Below are 22,413 nucleotides of genomic sequence, written 5' to 3'. Positions count from 1 at the left end.
CTGGAGGCACCGCCATCCATATTATGATGTGGGCAGTGTTATGCCTTTCCTTGGCAGAGACACAGCCATGGAAAGGTATGTAGAAATCGCTTTGGGGTGGGGGGATGCACTTGAGGGGTACCCATGGTAGCCTCTTACATTGGCATACACAAGGTAGCAGGCACCACGCAGTGCCAGTCACGCTGTGCATGCCAACCACAACATGCATTTTCTACATTGTGGCGGGTGCTGCTCACAGCACCGCCTGCCACAATGTTGAATATGCAGGATGCGACCGCCATGGTTGCATCCTAATTGGCGGTGCGGGACCGCCTCACTACTGGTGGCTGGTCCCAGCACCATTAGCGAACCATGGAGCTGGACCTGGCTAAACTGTCCCAGTTCACGATAGCTGATCTTAGGGTACAGTGTAGGCTTAGGGGGCTGCCTTCTTTCAACAGGATTAGGAAGTCAGGGTTACTTAAGTCGCATTTGCAATAACATTAACCTATGCTAAATCAATCAGATAGACTTATTTGACTACTAGTAGTAGACTAGTATGTATCGCAGTCGAGTACAATCCGATCATTAATATTCCACACTTCAATTATGATTTGTGATATCCTAAACATACTCAGCCCACCTATTCCTGACTTTGGAATGAATTGCAATAAAAATATATTTGCTTCTAAGTTCCGCTCTCATTCTCAATCATCTCTCAGTCTCAACTCCAACAACCCCCTTTATGGACCAATTACTAAGTCTGCATTTATTCTTCTTAATGCATGGATGGACGCATGCATATTGCATACGCTAAATAGATTGGTTGCTATTCACTCACCATAAGAACTACAAAAGGTTCTACTAGGACTGAAGTCATGTGAGAGGATGCGTCATGACGCAGGCCTCTGAATTACCAAATGACACTAACTACTAACTACAATCACTATCTTACTGACAAAATACAGGACAGCCTGACAGGACAAAGGAAAGGACTGGAGTCTTTCCTATGTGGATTTCCTACCTAACTTAAATTCTCTAACCTCTCTTATATAACCAGCCCAAGTGAGCACAAAGTTGCAAACGTGTATTATTAGTTAGTCGCGCTGAGCTGGAAGGAACATTCATATAATATAAGCTTTTAAACAGGTTACCTGCAAATAAGCAACAGCAGCATGTTAGCTATTTGTGAAAAAAATAATATTCGCAATACCAAAGAACAGAAGAACACAACCTCAACAACTAGCAGGTCCAGCAGGTCAAGCTCCCGGTCCAGGATATCGGAACACCGGTGAGTCAATTTGTTATGGGTGCGCTGGACCCCAGGGCAGCGAAACACTGCTCAGCGCACCCTTGCCCACCACCGGTGACACTCCCAGGGCCTGTACCCGGACCCAGGCCTGCTGCCTGCTGCCAGAGTTAAGGGGAAGTGGCGCTGGATAAAAAAACAGTGCGTCCACCTCTTCACTCTGAATAAGACCCGTGCCTGCACCCCTTGTGGGCGCCGTCTTCCGCAAGGCAGGCAGTAGCAGCTCTCACCCCAAGCCCTCCTCTTAGTCTTCCCCTGGGTCTTTGACATGGTTCTGGGCAGGCGGGGGTGAAAAAGAAAACGTAGGAACTAAGAAAGTAAGTAAAAGAACTTTAAAAAGCAAGTAATAGAAAAAGAGTCAAAAACGCAGTCAAAAACTCAAAAAAATTAGGAAAAAAACACAAAATATACAATCAGGAATAGAGAGGGATAGTTAACAAATAAAAAAGATTTAAAAAAAGTTTCTAGAAACAAAGGATTGAAAATATGTAGGGAGGATAGAAAAACAAGTCCAGAACCATAGCAAAAAGTGAAAACCAAGATGGGCGCGCCCATTGGCAACCGTGTAGTGAAGTTTGTGTGATATTTCCCCGCGAGCACGCAAAAAGCGTCCCCGAACACGCAATACGAGTTCCCGAACAGGAAAAATGCATTGTGAACGGGCGGAACAAACAACTCCGTGTGCTTGTGGAACTCTACGTAGCTCACAGAGTTTTTTTGCAGCTTCGCGGAATTCCGCATATTGTGACTATGCAAACTCTGTCCAGGGTTAGCAATCACCCAGACAGTACCCATACACTCATGCAATCACTTGCGCACTATTCTTAAGGTCTGCAATTCACTCAGGCACTACCAATGCACTCATCGAAGTACCCAGGCAATACCCTTGCACTCATCCAATCACTCAGGCACTACTCCTGTACTCAACCTTTCATTCAGGCACTACCCATGCACTCATCTTTTCTCTTAGGCAATACCCATGCACTCATCCAATGACTCAGGCATTGTCCTTGCACTCATCATTTCAGGCAGGAAATACCCATACACTACGGCAACCAACCAGACACTACACTTGCAGTTGTGTAATCACTCAGGCACTATTCTTATACTCAACCATTTACTCAGGCAGTACCCATGCACCAATGGAATAACCCAGGAATTACCCTTGCACTTATTCGTTCAGTCAAACACTACCCATGCACTCATCCAATCACTCAGGTACTATCCTTCAACTGAACTATTCAATCACACAGTACCCATGCACTCATGAATTAACTCAGGCAGTACTCATGCACTCATCCAATCACTCATGCACTACTCATGCACACATGCAATCACTCAGGCACTGCTCTTGCACTTATACACTCTCCCAGGCACTATGCATGCACTCATTTAATCACCCAGGCACTACTAAAACACTCTATTTATGCATTCATGTAATCACCCAGGCAGTGCTGTTGCACTCATCCATTTATCCAGTCACTACCTATTCACTCACCCATTCTCTCAGGCACTGTCAGGCACTGTCCATGCAGTGATGCAATCATCGAGGCAGTGCCCATGCATTCATTCAATCACACAGACCCTAGCCATGCACTACCTAATGGGCCATGCACTACTCATGAAGTTATCCAACCACCCAGACACTATTCACACATTCTTCGAATCACTCAGGCACTATCCATTCAGTTACACAATATTGCAACCACTAATCTTGCAGTCATCCATGCAAGCACTCAGACTCTACGTACGCACTCATCCAATAACAATGACACTATCCATTGACGCATGTATTCATACATGTGCCTTTTTTTAAAAAAAACAGAATAGGTGGTTCTGTACAAACCGTTTTTTCTTATTTTTTACAAACTATTTGATATATCTTTTTATTTCAAAAATTGTGATTTGCTGGGTGTTTTTTTTAGATTTTACATACAAAAGTTAAACAAAAAAACAAGCCCAAAACAAGTGCCTAATTCAGATAAAAAAATACATTAACAATGGTGACTGTTAATAGTGTCCAACATGGTTTGGACAACCTGTTCTCCAATGCTTAGTACAGTAATGCACTTAGGACAAAAAGTCCTTCCTAAGAGAAATCCGGAAGAGTCGGTGGGATGGACTGCAACCTGTTGCCAACTCTTAAAGTAGAAGGCTGCGCATCAATGTTTCCTTCATTCTGTCTTGCAAGTTCAGCTCTTGCAAGGCTGTTTTGATGCATGGTTCTGAGATGTTTGCACAACGAGGATGTACCACACAAATACTTTCTTTCAGAAGTGCAAGAGAGCACCTTTATGCGGATGTTGCATGTCACCTTTGGCACATTAAGGAGTATATTCACAAGAGCGTGTGATAACTACCGCCAGAGTAGTGTAACGCAACTTTCAATATCACAGCCTATCGCGGGAAAATAACCCTGTGTCAACGTGGAATTCACAACAAGGCGGTAGCATGCAATAGTCCCCAGATAACGTGCCAAATGTCAGCATCAATGCCACGTTGCAAAAATGCGATGCGCAAACTCGAAAATTCATGCAATGAGCCTAATCGCGGTACAGAAATCAGACCAGCCACAGGCCTGCAAATACCACACGTCTGGCGGAACAATGCACTATAAAAGCAAGAATTTTTTTTTGAAACTATTCAAACTGCGTAGAAACTAGGATGCACCCGGACCGAGTGCAGTGGACAGGCCGAACACCACAAGCCCCACGGAGGACCATCCAGGAACCCTGCGTTCAGGGAAGGGCAAAGACAAGAGGAAGAGGAAGAGGAAGATGGGTTTCAGTCTGCAGGAAGGCCTGATCCTAGTCACGGAGGTGACCGAACACCATCAACAACTGTTTGACACCTCCACTGCGGCACTGGCAACCCAAACCCAAATATGGCAGACAATTGTTACCAACGTCAATGCAGTCAGAGTGTTGAGGAGGCCACTGGAGGACGTCAAGAGGCGCTGGCGTGATCTGAAAAAGCAGACCAAACATAAGCTTGCCGCCAACAGGAAGGCAGCAATGGAGGCTGGAGGTGGGCCTCCTGTGACACAGGAGGAGCTAGATGAGCTGTAGTAAATGGTGGCCACAGTCAGCAGTGAGGAGACGGAGGCAGGATTGGGGGGCCTGGACACAGCATGATACGACATGACCCAACAGGGTGAGTAACAACCAGGGACGGGGGAGATGGGCACAATGGCACACATGCACAAGCATGCGTAGCATACTGCACACCCACAATGACCGTGGAACATGTCCCTGATTGCCTTAGCACACTGCACAACACATAAAAATGCCAAGTAGGCCCCCATCCACAAGCTGCACAGAGGGCCCCCCCATCACCAATATCACAACCGACCCATGCACATGTGCTGAATCCAGCAAAGCAGCAGCTCTTTGACCCATACTGACTATGCAAGTAACACCGCATGTCCGAAAGCATGACAGCCGCCAAAACAAAAGACGACAGGGCTCACAAATTGACATGGAGGTAGCCCAGTGTGGATCACATCCCTACAGGAATAGGTCACACTCTGACATGTCCACTCGCTCCCACAACACATGCCATACGAAACACAAAGCAGACAAACAATGCACCGGGCCACAAAATCTGTCCGAGAGCACATATGATCCAAGTCAAAAGCAAATCAGGCTTCAAAAAGCACACAATTAAAAGGCACTCCACCTGAAAAGGGAGAAGGCCACATGAAATCAGAGCTGCAGGGGCAACTCCCCACAATGCAGCTCACACACATAGCAATCACAGGACATCCGTAACTATGGCAATCTGGTACAATGTGCAACACCAGCACAACAGGACAGTGTTCACAACAGGTTCAGCTCATGCCTAGTAACTGTCCACTCACATCTGGCATTGCCTGACATAGTGAGATGATTTTTTTTTTTTATTGTTTTTTATTGAGAGTTCAAATATAGCAATACAATACAATTGAAATTCAATTAATATAGTACGAGGAAGGAAAATACTGGAAAGCATTCATACAAATTGTTGTTTTAACATTTAAGTTATAAAGTGCAAAGTTGTGTAAGAGCAGACAGTTAGTAAACTCGTTCGGATAACCAAAAGATTTTGTTTAGAATTGAAAAAGTACATAGCATACATATATAATAAACGTTTTCACATTTAGAATTCCAACGCTAAGTTCTAAAGTGCAGCGTGAGGAGGTAGAACCGTCGTGATAGACTAATAAATAATTTCAATAAAGCATAAATCAGGTTAAGTAATAACAAGAGAAATCTAAACTTCGAACACACTCCAATATTTATCATATTTTTTGAGAGCCCCTGATCTAAGGGCATATTTTTTCTCCCTACCCTGGATTCGCTGTAATTTTGCCTTCCATGCCTGGAAGGATGGGACAGAATCTGTTCTCCAGGACTGTAATATAAGGGATTTAGCTATTAGAGAAGCTATGAAAAGGGGCTCATCATATTGGGTGTGGACAGGAGAGCAGCCTAGGAGGGGAATTAGGTCGTTAAATATAATATTTGTTTTAAGGACGATTGAAAGATATTTTTCTATTTCCTTCCATAAAACCTGGATTTTTGGACACTCCCAGATAATGTGTTTCCAAGTGCCTTTTTCTTCACATCGAAAGCATTTATCGGCTACTAGGGGGAAGATATTATGTAAAAAGGACGGGGTTCTATATATTAACCATTTATTGTAAAATTGCATACGTTTAAAGTTTGCTCCTCGAAAGATGGCTTTATTGAATTTGTTTATTTTGTCCCATACCTGTTGATTAATTATAATATCTTCCCTTTTTTTCCATTGTTCAATTATCTTGTTGTAAAAGTTCTGGTCCTTACTTTCTGTTAATATTTTAATCCAGATACTCATTTTCTTTTGTGTTTTGTTATTAAGGGAAATGGAAATATTTTCTTTGTGGGATAAATTTCCTATATTGAGTTCCCTGAGTTTTGGATTTATCGTAATAAATGACCAGTTCAGAATTGTGTGCGAGTGAATTAACTGGCCGTAAATTTCATCCCAGGATTTCCACCTATTTCCCAGTAGGAAGTCTTCAATTTTTTCAAAACCATTTTGCTTCCAAAGAGTTATTATATTTTTATCCATATGTCCTGCTTCTCCCAGGCTAAAATTCATTAAATTTGTCTTATTACTCACATTGGGTAAATCATAAAATTTAAAAAACTGAGTTTTGACCTTAAAAATCCACTGCAAAGTTTTATATCGTACTTTTTTGGGGTCTTTCGTGGTTCTGACCGGACCATAGATTTTCAATTCCAACAACATCCTTTTCATAAAAAAATTGTCTGTCTCATGACAATCTAGAAAAAAAAAAAACCTATGGGTGTAATGTGCAAAAGACGCAAAATAATATTCTTTGATATTTGGGAGGGACAGCCCTCCTTGTGTGGAAGATAAGTATAAAGTGCTCAGTGCAAGTCTAGGGGATTTTTTTGCCCATAGGAAAGAGGAAATCAGAGCTTCTATTTTTTTAAAATATGAGGCCTGGATTGCGCAGGGAATCGCACTGAAAAGGAAATTAAAAAGGGGTAATATCGACATTCGAATTAGCGATGCCCGCCCTATAAGAGACAGGGGTAGTAGATTCCAACGATCTAAGAGTGAACCCACCTTTTTTAATAAAGGTAGAAAATTTAATAAGTAAAGGTCGTCTAGGTTATCCGATATAAATATACCAAGATATCTCTTTGGGTCCGTGTTGTATATCTGCCTGAATTCAGGAGCTAAAGTGTCTGTGGTGCAGTTAAGTAGAATCATTTCTGTTTTGTTTACATTAATTTTATAACCCCCTAGCTTTTGAAAGTCAGAGAAGATTTTTAGAATCTTCAATTGACTTGAGGGTTTAGAGTCTAAAAAAAGGGCAATATCATCCGCATATAGTTTTATATTTGTCATTCCTAAAATTGGGGCGGTGTCAGCTTTAATATTCCTAATGGCGATCGCTAGAGGTTCAATAAAAAGTGCAAATAAAATTGGCGACAAGGGGCAGCCTTGTCGTGTGCCTCTAGTGACCTCACAGGACCCAATGTTGGTATTATTGATGATAATTTGTGCCCTAGAATTCGTGTACAAGTGTCGTAAAAGAGAGATAAAAGCATTTGGGAAGTTAAAACTATGTAAAACTGCAAACAGACAATCCCAGGAGACTAGATCGAAGGCTTTCTCTGCATCTACAAACCAAATTTGAGCCTTCACCTTGTTAGTTTTAAAATAGTCTAGCACCTCCAGTAAAAATGTAGTGTAGGATTGGAGATGCCTGCCTGCAATAAAACCGCACTGATCATAAGCTATTAGTGATCCTATTAGTTTATTTAATCGGTTTGCTAAAAGTTTAGTAAAATTTTTATAATCTGTGTTCAGAAGGCTAATCGGTCGATAAGAATTTATATTTTCCTTGTCCTTTCCCTTTTTTAAAATACTGACCACCACCGCTGTGTGAAAAGAGTCCGGTGGGGGACCACCTTGAAGTAAATTATTAATTAAGTCCAAGAATTCTTTACGCAATATTCCCCCAAATTTTTTAAAGAATTCAATGGGAAGGCCATCCTCACCATTGGCTTTGCCATTGGGGAGAGACTCTATTACTTCATCTAGTTCTGATAATGTAAAATCCTGAGTGAGGTAGTTCTTGCCCTCAGTATCCATTTTAGGTATTTCCAATGGCTGAAGAAAATCTGTGATAGATTCAGGTGTAGTCCCTGCAGTTGCTTGATATATCCCCTCATAATGTTTTAAAAACAGCTCACCAATGGCAGTGGTGGTCTTAACTTGATTTTTAGTGATGGGGTCAGTTAACTGATCTATTCTGTTTCGAGCCTGCTTTTCTTTAGATTGCCAGGCCAGAAGCTTTCCTGTGTACTCACTCTCCTCATAGATTTTTTGTGCCTGAAAATTACTATTTGTCTCACCTAGTTCATAATAAAATTCCTTCATCTTACGCTTCGCCTCATGGAGATTGTGGCTGGAAATCTGGGATCTAACCCTATAATGCTCTTGGGTAGCCTGTGACAGTTCAGTTTGAAGTTTGATTTTCTCCTCCCGTTTTGCCTTTAGTTTGGGGATCTCTTTAGATGTAATTATTCCACGTAGAGTAGCTTTAAATGCATCCCAGATTATGTTTAAAGGAGCTGTACCTCTATTCTGTGAAAAAAATAGCTCGATCTTTTCCTTAATATCAGTGCACCATTGTTGGTCAAGGAGGTTGAGTTTGTTAAAAAACCATCTATTTATAGATCTTGCTTCATAATTCCCCAGTTTAACCTCCATGCAAAGAGCCGCATGATCCGAAAAGGCATTGGGTAGGTAAGCGTAATTATATAACTCTAGATCGTGGGAGGACAAGAAAAAATCCAGCCTTGAAGCAGAGTTATATTTTGCTGAATGGCATGTGTACTCACGCTTGTTGGGATTCAAATTACGCCAATGGTCAATAACATCAAGATCTATCTTGCAGCTTTGAACAGCTAAGGAGACTTGGGGTTTATTCTGTCGACGGTCTTTCTTGGAGGAGTCCAATCGAGGGTTTTGTAATAGGTTAAAATCACCCCCCTAAATTATTGGTCCAGAAAGGCCGGTTAATGCCTGCTTAACCTGTAAAATAGGTTGTGGGTCGTCCAGAATAGGTGCGTAAATTGTGGCAAAGATAATGTTGACATAATTTAATTTACCGTGTGCGACTGCCCATCTGCCTCTAGGATCTATGTACGATCCTTCAAGGTTAAAACCTACATGTCTTCCTATTAGAATGGAAACTCCTCTCTGGGCCAACCCTGCAGGAGCAGATATGTTATAGCCCGTCCAGTTTTTAAAGAGTTTAACTGATTCTGCCTGATCTTTGTGATGGGTTTCCTGCAAATAGATGACATCAGGTGTTAGATTTTTTAGCCAGCATTCAATAGCGTTCCTTTTACGAACGTTATTCCGCCCGTTAACATTTAATGAAATAAATTTCACCATGTCATTGATGTTCAAAATATTGAACGTAGCCCTCAATTAAAGTGCACGAGTGCAGAATGAGCAAATATGCAAACAGCAGCAACAACATGGAAAACTGAGAAATATTACAAATATATAACAATAAAAAAACAAAAGTAGCTGATATTCATAGAAAAAATCATAAGAAATCTAAAGTTCAATGTGCAAATATGCAAGCGAGCAGCAAAAATGTAAAGTGCTATCTGAGGAGACCCATCATTCATTACACAAGACATGAAGATAAAAAAAGATAGCAGCTCGGTTTTGAAAATTTAGATATTCAAGACATTGGACGTGGCCCCTAGCTAAAGTGCAAGTATGCAGAATGAACAAGCATATAAGCAACAGCAGCAGGATAGATACATGATAACTAATAAAAATATTTAACAATAAAGAGCAATAACAGGAAAAGTTCATAGAGATTTTCATAAAAATCTGAGTTTCCATGTGCAAATATGCAAGCTAGCGGCAAAAGTGTAGAGTGATATATGGGGAGACATGCCATTCATTGTACTGGACATGAAGATAGATGTACAATAGAGTACCCTTGTCTGTGCAAAATATGCAAATAAGCAGCCAAACAATTCCCACAAAAAAAAAATTAGCAATAAGTTTAAGACACCTCCCAGTGCAAAATGGGCAACTATATTTATATGGCTTGTCAATTTATCGTTATCCATAAATGAGCCAAAGTGACATGTGCTAGAGATCGATGAATAACCTTCATACCGTAGTCATAAGAGTGTGAAAAAACATATTGCATTTGAACTCTCTTTTTTTCCCCCATGCGACACCCCCCTTCACCCCCCTTCCCTCCCCCCCTGAGTGGACGGAGACCCCAGAGTCCCACTTCCGTCCTACTCTCTTGTCTCTTCCTTTTGGATGCCATCTCTTTGCATCCTTGTGTGCTTCCTGTTTCCGAGAAGTATCCGCCGTGCATTAGTGATTAGTGATAAATTCAGCGGAGTACATCAACTTGATTTATAATCCCCCAAGGCCGTCAAGTAGTGTCTGGGCTTCGTGTAGGGTCGTGAATATAAAGAATTTTCCTTTAACCAAAACTTTAAGTTTTGATTGCTGCACTATCATGGCCTGGGCTCCCTTGCTCTTAAAGGGGTCTATGAGCTTCACAAAGTCTCTGCGTCTGTGTGCAGATGCAGCCGACATATCACCAAAAATCCTGAAATTATTCACCCCCTCTGCATTGAAAGTTCTTTTAGAAAATGCGGTATTTAGGATTTTTTCTTTAACCCTAAAGTCTGCAAAGTTGAGGAGGATTGTGCGGGGGAATTTTGAATTATTGGGTTTATGTGCAGGAACTCTGTGCGCCCTTGTTATAGTCAAGTCACCTTGTAGTTCAGGGATAGCTTTTTTTAATAATGAATCTGACCAGCTAACTACATCCTTGTTTTCAAGGCCCTCTGGTATGCCTACTAATCGTAGATTCGATCTCCTATTATAATTCTCAAGGTCCTGGAGCTTTTCCTCTAGATGTGTTTTCTCATAGTGAGATGATAATGAACGGGTACTACCACACTTGCCTTTCCACTGTTTGCAAAATGTAAAGTAAATGTCAGTGAGATATACACACGGCCAAATCATATGCCCTAATAATTCAACATTGACATTGACAAAGGCCATGAGCCATACCACGTCTGTTAAAGTGCTTGTTTGTTTTTGTGGCATAAACCACCTTTAATTGAATCTCCATGAGGAGTGACCTTGTTTCTGGTTACCCGGGAATGGAAACAGATGTAACTTGAGTACTCACATTTCATGGCAACCGCTGTGTTTAGCAGAGGCAGCTTCGGCCGACATTGGAAATGAATATATATATATTTTAATTGTAGCTCCTGGTGAGACTGTAAATTCGGAGTCAACACCACTGAGTACACCACTGCTTTTGATAATACACCCATCAAAATTCAGGGTCATTACACATGTTGTACTGACCACGCAGTTTATGTTTTGAACTGTATTTGTAGGCTCAAATATGTGGGAAGCACTAAGCTCCAAGTTTTTAACAGGATACTCCAACATCTGCGTGCAGTGGGGAACTCAGATCCGAATTACCCTGTGGCTCGACATTTAAAACTAGTTCATCATAACAATCTGAATGAACTTAAGTATTTTCTCATAGGAGCAGTTCCTAAATCTTTTTGTGGGGGCCATAGGGAAAAAAAACTGCGTCAACTTGAGTTCAATTTTATTCTGAAGTTAGATACTAGGATGCCTAACAGTTTAAACACGGGGGGAACACTTACATAATTTTCTGTAAGCTCATTTTATTGTATTGTATTCTAAGTATTCTTATATAGCGCTGCTGTCACCATACGGGTATCCTGGCGCTCAGATATAGGAATACACAGCCATCATGGTGATAGAATCAGAGAGAGATTATACTGTCTTCCTGTATCTCCTGTCTTTTTGTCTATTTGGTCCATCTATGTTTTCTTTCATTGGGAGGGTGGTGTCTTCATCCAGTTGCATTTTTTGTGTGTTAATTTTCAATTTTTGAACTCAAATGATATGACTTGCCAACTCCATGCTATTGTTAGGCCTATGTTAACATCATAGTGTATTCCAACTACTTTTTGGGCACTTTGGTGGACCTTTGGATTTTATGGATAACTGACAGTGGGTTCCCTCTTTTTCTGTTTAACCTTGTTTCTTGTTCAAATCTACATTATTACTAGCAGCCCGTCCCGACGTTGTCCGGGGATGAATTGCTGCCGGCCAGTAGTATATTGTTTTTAGGATTTTGTTTTGATGGCATTTCTTATCTGTGACAGGCCTGTGAAACGCTCCGATTCACAGTGCACTGCTGATGCACTTAAGAGTGCTCGTTCAGTAATGTGTGAACTCGAGTTTCCCTACTTTATTTTTCCTTGCAATATTATATAGTGCGAACTCGACAACATGGCATGAGCACAATTTACATTACAGAAGAACACATTCATTTGTGGTAGGCACAGGGAGACAAAGCGATTTGCCTGGAATCACAGGATGTTGAGCTGATGCCGAGATTCGAACGTAGCTCCCCAGCTCTAAAGTTCGCAATTCTAGAACTTGTGGCGGGAGGTGTGTCTAAAAGTGTATGTCGGTGCTGGCCATCAATGAGAGAGACCTGTGCATTTTTCAAATGGGTGGTGAAAAAATATGAGTATGTTGCTGGAGATGTGGGCCGCCGTGCCACCAATGTACTTACCGGGGGAGGGTAAACATCCATTATTCTGCAACTTTCTTTCCGCACACCATCACTCCGCATACTTTCATTACGAAAGTACCATGACTCCGCCATGCCATTATAACGCATGGCATTACATTTTATATGCTTTTACCACGCATACATTTACAACAAAATTCATGTAAATGCATGAATGGTAAAAGCCTGTTTTTTTTTAATGTTTGGATAAGGTAAGTATGGGTATAGGGGTATATGTTTTGGGGTACTGAGGTATATGTTTTGGGGTGTTTGGGTATTTTAAGGGTTCAGATATAGTTTTGGGTTATGGGGTACAGGGGTAGTTTTAGGGTTTAGGGATAAGTATGGGTTTTGGGGTACAGGGGTATTTTTAGGGTTCAGGGCTAGGTTTGGGTTTTGGGGTATAGGGGTATTTTTAGGGTTCAGGGGTAGGTTTGGGTTTTGGGGTACAGGGGTATTTTAAGGGTTCAGGGCTATGTTTGGGTTTTGGGGTACAGGGGTATTTTTAGGGTTCAGGGCTAGGTTTGGGTTTTGGGGTACAGGGGTGATTTAGGGTTCAGGGGTAGGTTTGGGTTTTAGGGTACAGGGTTATTTGTAAGGTTCAGGGCTAGGTTTGGGTTTTGGGGTACAGGGGTATTTTTAGGGTTCAGGGGTAGGTTTGGGTTTTGGGGTACAGGGGTATTTTAAGGGTTCAGGGTTAGGTTTGGGTTTTGGGGTACAGGGGTATTTTTAGGGTTTAGGGATAGGTTTGGGTTTTGGGGTACAGGGTATATTTATAGGGGTAAGATGGGTTAGTGTTTAAGGGTGTTGGGGTATTTTAAGGAGTAAGGGTGGATTATGATTATGGGGTGCAGGGGTATTTAAAGGGAGCAGGGTGGGATTAGCACACGATATGAGACATAGCATGAAGGGCGGAATGTACCACACGCCCCCAGCGTTTGTCAGGCCCCCAGCACACGCCCACAGCACAACGCAGACACGCCCACAAGGGACTACTTTGCTGGCACGGTTCTTTTAACTTTTAAATGTATATGGTGGGCGTCTGCATAGCCTATGTCATTCTGCTGCAACTGCCCTTTCCAACGCTGTATTAGATGTTGTGATTGGTGCTGTGGTTCCTGAGATTACCCGCCTCAAAGGTTTGGCTCTCTCTTTATTATATTAGTATGGATATGTTTCCCCAAGTACCTGTGTTTGTTTCCAATGCACTTGCACTTCAATACGAACAAGATAGTCTGCTTGTAGCTTTGCAGTTTTTATGTCGTTTACGGTTTTTTAATGAAATTCAAACTCTTTTCACTTGCACAATTTTGCACTACCATCTTCATCAAACGGCACTTTGGGTAGCGTGTAATACTAGAGCATCAGTGCTTTATATCTATTTACTGTGAGGTTATCTATTATAATTCTTGTTTATCAATTATCCATGACATGAAGGTTCCGGTAACCTTCACTTACCACTATGGTTTGATTTTAATGCACAATGCATTTATCGTCTACTACCATCCTTTTAGACCTGGTTTAGAATTTTTTAACCTCATTTTATCAATTTTGGTCTTCCATAAATGATTGTATTTATTGTATCCATGGTATTGATTCAGTATTTTATAAAGTCTTTCTCCCATGTTTATTTTTACAGTATGTGGTTCTGTTTGACCAATCAAGGGTGCATTTTCACGTCACTACTTAAACTTACTGATTTCAACAGCGAGTCATGTGATCAAGATCATGGAGTAACGGTCAAAACGCGTCATACTGAGCACTAGCCATTATTGACTGGATGCTATGAAATGGATTTCTGAAATTAAAGCAATGCATTTCTGAATACATTTGGTGGTCCATACCTGCTGTCTCCGTATCATTGATGTGGCAAGCCAGGATCAAGTATTTATATATATATATATATATTCACTGAAAAAACCATTGGTTATAGACCATATATAGTTAGGGATTAGCATTTACAAATCCTTAATTTACTCACACAAAACCATAGAAATTCGCATATATAGTTAGTTGCAATAACTATATATCGCGCACCCACAATCCACTGCTGATGATGTCACATATTACATCATTCATGACATGGTCAGTGACATCACTGATGACATCACTGATGACATCTCAAATGACATCACTGATGACATCACTGATGACATCACTGGTGACATCACTGATGACAACATCCAGTGACTGTATGTTTCTGTAAAGTTAAAATATGTCTTACATATTGAAGAATGAGTGGATGTATAAGTGTTTGGATGAAGGATTTAGTAGGTGCATGACTGACTGTATGAGAGAATGATTAAATGTGTCTCACTGAGTGCATGGGTTAGTGACTAAACTGTCTTAATTTGTGCATCATTATTTCTGTAGTTCTGTAAACTGCTGCATGTGTTGATCAGTAGCTATATGAGTAACTATATGGGTTATTGATTGGTTGCCCAAATATTTGTATGGGAGAGTGAGTGTGTGTGTGGGGGTGGCTGGGAGGTGTGTGACTCTGTGCATAGATGTGTGAGCAGTTGATTCACTAGATGTATGTGGTCTAAAGTGCATGTGGAAACAGCTGTATGGGCGGTTGACTGTCTGCATGAGTGTATTGGTGAGTGATTGGATTTCTCAGTGCTACATGTCAAAGTAAGTGCATATGTAAAACACAGTACATGTAAGAGTTTACATATATAAATAACTGTGCATAAGAGCCAGTGAATGTGTGAGTGGCTGTATGGATCATTGTGAACTTATATCAGTGATTGTATAAGAGAGTAAATATGTGTTAGTATATGTTTGATTAAGTAAGGTGTGTATAACTGTATAGTTGAGGAAATGGAGGTGTGATTGATTCTTTGCATGACTGACTAGGTGTGTGAGTAACTCCATGGATGAGTGACAGTCTGTGAGTGTCTGTTTACACTGATTGTATCTAAGGTTATATTAAAGTCTGAAGAGGTTCATCGTATTATCACATGAATGATATCATCAGTGATGTGATCAGTAATGTCAAATGAGATGTTATCAGTGATTTCACCAGTGATGTCATTTGAGATGTCATCAGTGATGTCATCAGTGATGTCATTTGAGATGTCATCAGTGATGTCATTTGAGATGTCATCAGTGATGTCATCAGTGATGTCACTGACCATGTCATGAATGATGTAATATGTGACATCATCAGCAGTGGATTGCGGGTGGGCGATATATAGTTATTGCAACTAACTATATATGCGAATTTCTATGGTTTTGTGTGAGTAAATTAAGGTTTTGTAAATGCTAATCCCTAACTATATATGGTCTATAACCAATGGTTTTTTCAGTGAATTTTCAAGGTTTTGTAAATGCAAATTCCTAACTATATATGGTCTATAACCTATGGTTTTTTCAGTGAATTTCATTGGTTTTTTAAAAGCTAATATCTATAGCTGTAAAATATATTCTTTATTACATGACGTATCACGTAGCCACGTGAGACGCCTCATGACACGTCGCATAAACGTGACGTATCGTCTCTGCAGCGCAAACAAAACCCGTAACGTAAGCGCGCCAGAGCACGCTTACAGATATATATATTTTTTTTAACCTTAATTAGACAAAATCCACACGTGCACATATCTTGAGGCCTTGCAAAGGCACATCAAACAAACAGTCCCTACAATTTTGCCAAGTTTGGTGGAAATCTATTCCTTTAAATTTTATTTGACTGTTTCTCTTGGTTTTCCCCTTGTTACGCTTACCGGAACGCTACCCGGTACGCAAACCGGACGCTCCAAAAACACAAGATGTCGGACTCCCGTTACGCTGCCGGTTAGCTGCCCGGTTGGCGTACCGGGAAGCGCCTCTACCGCTAAAAATCGCAATTTTTTTTTTCTTTTGCCCCGCGGGGCACTTTAATATCCCCCTCATCAATCCTAGGGGGTCAGGAGGGGTCTACCTTGCCCCCTTTCCTTCATTTTCCCCTTCGTTTTTCACCACCTCTTGTCTCTCGATCCTACCGAGAGACAAGATGGCGGCCGTTCCAGACTGTTTACAATGTTGACAGCCAATCAGCTTCTCCTCAGACTCCCGTTACGCTGCCGGTTAGCTGCCCGGTTCACGTACCGATGTGCGCCTCTACGACAAAAAATCGATTTTTTTTATTTTATTTTTTTGGCCCCGCGGGGCACTTAAATATCCCCCTCATCAATCCTAGGGGGTCAGAAGGGGTCTACCTTGCCCCCTTTCCTTCATTTCACCCTTCGTTTTGGCCTCCTCTTGTCTCTCGATCCTACCGAGAGACAAGATGGCGGCCGCTCCGGACTGTTTAGAATGTTGACAGACACCGGAGAGCCAATCAGCTTCGCTTCGCAAAGCTCCGTTACGCGAAAAGTACGCGAACTGGTGCGCTATCCGGGACGCTGTCACAGATATATCTGTTTTTTTAAACGTTAATTTCTCAAAATCCACTGGAGCACATATATTGAGACCCAGCAAAGGCACATCGGGCTAACAGTCCCTACAATTTTGCCAAGTTTCGTGCAAATCCATTCAGCCGTTCGAGCTAAAAGTGAGGCCAAACGCCCTATGGAAAAATGAATGGGAAAAACGTGTTTTGGGACCCCCCTTTTTTCTCTGCCCCCCCTTGACGGAACCCCCCCAAATTTTCAGGGGCTGCTCAGAAACAAAATGTGCCATTTTCCTGAAAATTTCAGCCGATTCCGTCCACAAACGCCAAAGTTATTAGACATAGAATTTTCAAAAGTTCCATAGAGAAAAAATCCTAACTATATATACCTACTGGCTATCGCCAGTAGGTAATATATATATATATATATATATATATATATATATATATATATATATATATATATATATATATATACATGTATATATATATATATATATCCTCTGGTTTTGACTCTGGCGGACGTTAGCGCTCCCAATGTGGCGTGGTGCAAATAATTCGGTGGAGTCAACCGAAAAATGTACAGGCTTGGCTAATCTGCAATTAGCAATTTTTAGATGCACTCACTCGAGACATTTTGTATCAAATTAAAGCGTCTTTATTGCAACCAACAAAACGCCCGACGCGTTTCACCTCTACCTGAGGCTTGCTCACGGGTAGTTGTATTCAGTCCATTGTCTCTTTTTATCTTAAAGACACCACGATGTTTATCACTGGTGCATTCTGGTTAATGGAGTTCCTTCACTCCAGTGTGTACAACAAAAGTTTTCTTGGGGGCTTTTCTGTGTTGCCGATTTCTATCCTTAAGTGATGAGTCTTGTAATGACAAGAATATATTCTCACTTATGGGTTATCCCATTAATTCACGACTGTTGTCCTTTCATCATTCAACAACTGATGTGAGGTGATAATGGTCTGGTAGTATTCAATATTGAATTTGAAATTATTGACACGTGAGATTTCTTACTCTTTGGTGAGTTGAGCACATGGTCATTTCATTCATATATATACATATATTACCTACTGGCGGTCGGTACTTGTAGTTAGGACCTTGTTTCTATTCAAAAAGGATTTTTTCTTTTCCCAATAACTTTGGCGCCGGTTGACGAATCTTTGTGAAATGTTCAAAACTAGTGTAGCATTCCAATCAGCTCCTATCTTAAAAGTTTCAGGGTGTTTGGCAAGTGGGGGCTGAGAAAAAGGGGGTTCCCAAAACGTGTTTTCTCTATGGTATTTCTTATAGGAAACTTTAGACACGACTACAGCCCGAACTGCTGAACGAAATTACACCACATTTGGCAAAAAGGTAGCCCTTGGTTCAGAAAGAGACCTTATTTGAAATGGTGTAAATCTGTTCAGTAGTTCCGGAGAAATTCAAAAAGTAAAAGTAAAAAATCAATTTCCCATAGGAAACTTTAGACACAATTATAGTCGAAACTGCTGAATGGAATTACACCAGATTTGGTACAAAGGTACCCCTTGGCTCAGAAAGAGAGCTTTTTTTAAATGGTGTACATCCGTTCAGTAGTTGCTGAGAAAAGTACAAATAAAAGTTTTGATATTTAGAGGCGCGGTGGATCCGCGGACCCTCCCACCCCACGAGCTTTATTCTAATTGGACGTCAACACTCCATACCAGAATCGAGTCAGAAGAAAACAGGGAAACAAAGGTGAGAAAGAAGAAAAGGGGGTAAGGTAGAAACACCCTAACCTCCAAGGCCTGTTTTTTTCCCTTCTCTTTTCTCTCCTCCTTTCTTTCTTCCTCTCTCCTAAATACCCCCCCTTTTTCTTTTTTCTCCTCCTTTCTTTTCTCCCTCCCCTTTTTCTTTCTGTTTTCTTTTCTCTTCTAAAGACATTTTTTTTTTCTCCTGCTTGCTTTTGCTTCCCTCCTCTCCCCGGCTCGCCTCTCCTTTTCTTCTTTGGGGCATCAGACAATTAACAAAAAATATTTTGTGACGTTTAATGTTTTAACATGCAACATTCTATTTTTTAATAAAAGTAAACGACAAATGTAAAACAGAGACCAAAGAACCGATATCATTTTCCAGTGGGCAGGTTTTAGATATGAATTGAAATTAAATGTATTAGCTTGTGTGACTATTTTCTTTTGAGTAGGCAAAATACTTGTAATCCTCTTTTTATAAATGTGTTTGGCTAAAACGGAGTTAATTGCTTTTTATGTTTTCCTAGGCATCAACCATCGAGCAAACTATTAATTATTTTGAGAGTACAAATTGTGTGGTCTTGAAAAAGATGGTAAAACAATCCTAATACCATCGAAACGCGTCAACGCATATTCTGATACATTATCTGTAATACCAGCAGAGTTCTTTGAGTACGGGGTGCCTGGTCTCTTGCTATTAGGGTTGTAATACAGACATGTAACAAACAAAGGGCTTATTTTTATTTGCCTGTGTTATGTACTCTCCTGGTATCCTCTTGTGTTTACATTTCTTTTAATTTGTTGTATGTTTATCAACTGTAAAGATATATTGTATTAGATTTGTATTACTTTGTTGATTGCCATAATCTCCAGTTAGTGTGAGACATAGGGCTCTGCCCTGTTTTTAATCGTGTATAGCTTTTATTATGTGTATGTTATGAAATATATATTTCTTTTAATAAATGCATTTATACTTTTGTAACTTGGACTACTTTTGACTCCCTGAGGGAAGTGTATGATATTCCTGTCTCAAATGCAACTGATGATGTGTGGGCAGTGAATATATATGAAGTGGAGTGTATGGTTGAGTTGTATGACTAGATTTGGCTCAATCCAAAAGGATACCTTCTTTTTTCTATTGTATAGTGCCCTAATCCTTTTGGTTTGAAGGGGATCCTCTTTTTCTTCTATTGTTTTTTTTTTTTAACAGCAGAATGTGCTCTGGGGTGCTCGGATCGGGACAAAAAATGTAAAAAAACAAAGCCAGTGCTTCCTCACTTTGTTACTTTTAACCCCCCTGGTGGGCTAGGTCCCAGGGGGATTTGGTGATTGTAAAGCAGGGGCCCACAGGGACCCCCGCAGCCCCGGGGACCACCACCTTCCTGGGGCTCTATTTTAAAAATAAAAATAACCTGTGTGAGGGGGCTTCAGCCCCCTCACATGCCCCGGGGACCACCACCTCCCGGGGCACTAATTGTTAAAATTTGGGGGTCCTTTTTGGCCCTTCGAGCCTCGGGGACCACCACCTTGATGTAAATATATAATTTACCGTCTTAATTTCTATGCAGGTAAGTACTTAATCAATAATAACTCAAATCGGAAAGAAAGAGTCAGAGTCCGTGGTGTTAGAGTTCTTAGGGGTTTTATTCCTTAAAAAGGAATCGTTCCGGAATTTGATATCGGGTTCCTGGCACCACACAGGGTCCAGGAAGGGATAGAGAGCATATGCTAACATTTTATTGATAATACATAGCTTATATACTTGATTTACACCATAGAAAGCACTATAAGAGGCGTAACAGCTGAGAGAAGACAAGATAACAGCATACACGTGTTAGTGGTACGTAATCAGAAGGCGTATACTAGGCGTGAACTAGAGGTGTGTGCTAGAAACATCACAAGTAGGTGTCACATAGGGGTGGCACTAAACAGAAATGTTGCAATGTCAGCAGAAATCGGAGACTTGGATGCGCGCGCAGCTGCATGACGTGTGATTGACGTGAGACTGGAGGGTGCAGGGGACTTGACATTTACACTGACGGAAAGAGACAGAAGTCTGGCGTGTCAGATCAACTTGTACTTCTATCATATCTGATATCTGATGTTTGGGAACCATATTATCTGAACGGAAAGGTCTCTGGGGCAGAAGCTATTCTATACTGACTGTGAGTGCGTGTATAAGCGCCTGAGTGTCTGCATGAGAAGCGTGGGGGCACGGGCCTTCCATGGGAGCATGGTAACAGAGGCTATGAATTACTTGCACGGAGACAGGTTGGCCCTCTGGCCCTGTAGCTGAGGGGGATGTTTACTGAAACTAGTAGGCAGGAATGTATTTTCGAGGAGCGGAACAGATAACTCGAAGGTTATAGTCAGTCTTGGCAGGCAGCAGGCTGAGCTGAGCACGGGGCCGCGCTGGAAGTAAGTCAGAGTTCACGGGTACAGAGGCAGCCTGGGCTGAGGCTGTCAGAGTCAGAAGCCAGAAAAATGGCTCGATGGCAGAAATTCAGGGCCTACTTTGCCAGAGCTGGAAAAACGTGTAAGGCATACTACAAAAAGACGTTGGCATAGCATACTTAGGAACGAACTATTTAACCCATTCAGGGTGGGTTCGAAAGAGGACATGTTAACGGTGGACGCAAATGTATTTGCGTCTTCATGGCTGACACAGGAGGGAAGTTACATGCACTTTAAGCTGGTACATGGAGACGGTGGGGTACACGCTAGGGAACACAATCTTGACCATAAAATTTATATTTCCTCAACCTCCCCAGGGCTTTGGAAAAGTTGTGGGTGGGCGCCCCCTCCAGGAGCCTTTGATGGCCCTGGGGACCACCACCCTCCCTAGGGCCAGCCCCTGCAGTGTCCCAGGATTGTTTGCTATGGTAGGGTGGCAGCATGTCTCCCGCCCTACTTTAGCAAATTCTGTTTTGGATTATGGAAGAGAGAGCAGGGAAACCTGCTCTCCCTTCCAAAATCCAAAGCCGAATTGCTTTTCCACACGGGGAGCTGCATGTTAGCAGCTTCCCATGTGGAAAATCAATGTCGGCTCCTAGAGGACGCAGGGAGCCGGCAGGACCGTGGGGGCATTGGAGCTCCACCCACGGTCCCCATCAAAGTGCACAGGCCATGGGGGATGGGGTCCCCGGGGCGAATATAAATGACTGGTAGGAGCCGGGGGGGGTTAAAAAAATTTGGAGTCATGACCCTAGCGCGGCTCTCAGCACGGCCCCCTGGTGTGAACGCAAGGGGTGCACAACTCCCAGCGTGGCCTCCTGGTGTGAACGTGAGGGGTGTGCAACTCCCAGCGCGGCACCCTGGTGTGAACGGGAGGGGTGCGCGACTCCCAGTGGGGCCCCCTGGTGTGAACGCAATGGGTACACGACTCCTAGCCACGCTGGGTGCACGACTCCAGCCAAAAAAATTTAAGATTTTTTGAATATTATTCTAGGTTGTGTGTTTGGATATTGGGTGGCTCTAAAAAGAGCCCTTGTGTTTATTGGGAGAATTTGGTAGCTACATGTAAGTGCCAATGCAGAGTCTGAAGTTGTTTCCCTCATCTGTGAAATGTACACCATCTCTCCTATAGATGCCATCCATATTAAAACGCATATTGTTGTTGTATGTGGACCCCATACTATGATCTCTGAGATAAGCAGAAACAGCTTTATTGACATTTTTTCTAGCTTTCTCAATCTGTGGACAAAATTGATTGGGCCAGTTCCATTTTTGTCTTTGCCATATGTTAGAGTAGACAAAGGCAGTTTGGGGGAAAAGTAACATCAATTGTGCAAAGGTGTCCTTCATTAGCATTTCCAGACCTACCCCAGTCAATGTGCC

This window comes from Lissotriton vulgaris, unplaced genomic scaffold (genome assembly GCF_964263255.1).
Source record: "Lissotriton vulgaris unplaced genomic scaffold, aLisVul1.2 SCAFFOLD_1621, whole genome shotgun sequence".
NCBI classification, from domain to species: domain Eukaryota; kingdom Metazoa; phylum Chordata; class Amphibia; order Caudata; family Salamandridae; genus Lissotriton; species Lissotriton vulgaris.
Note: the sequence above shows the minus strand (reverse complement) of the source record.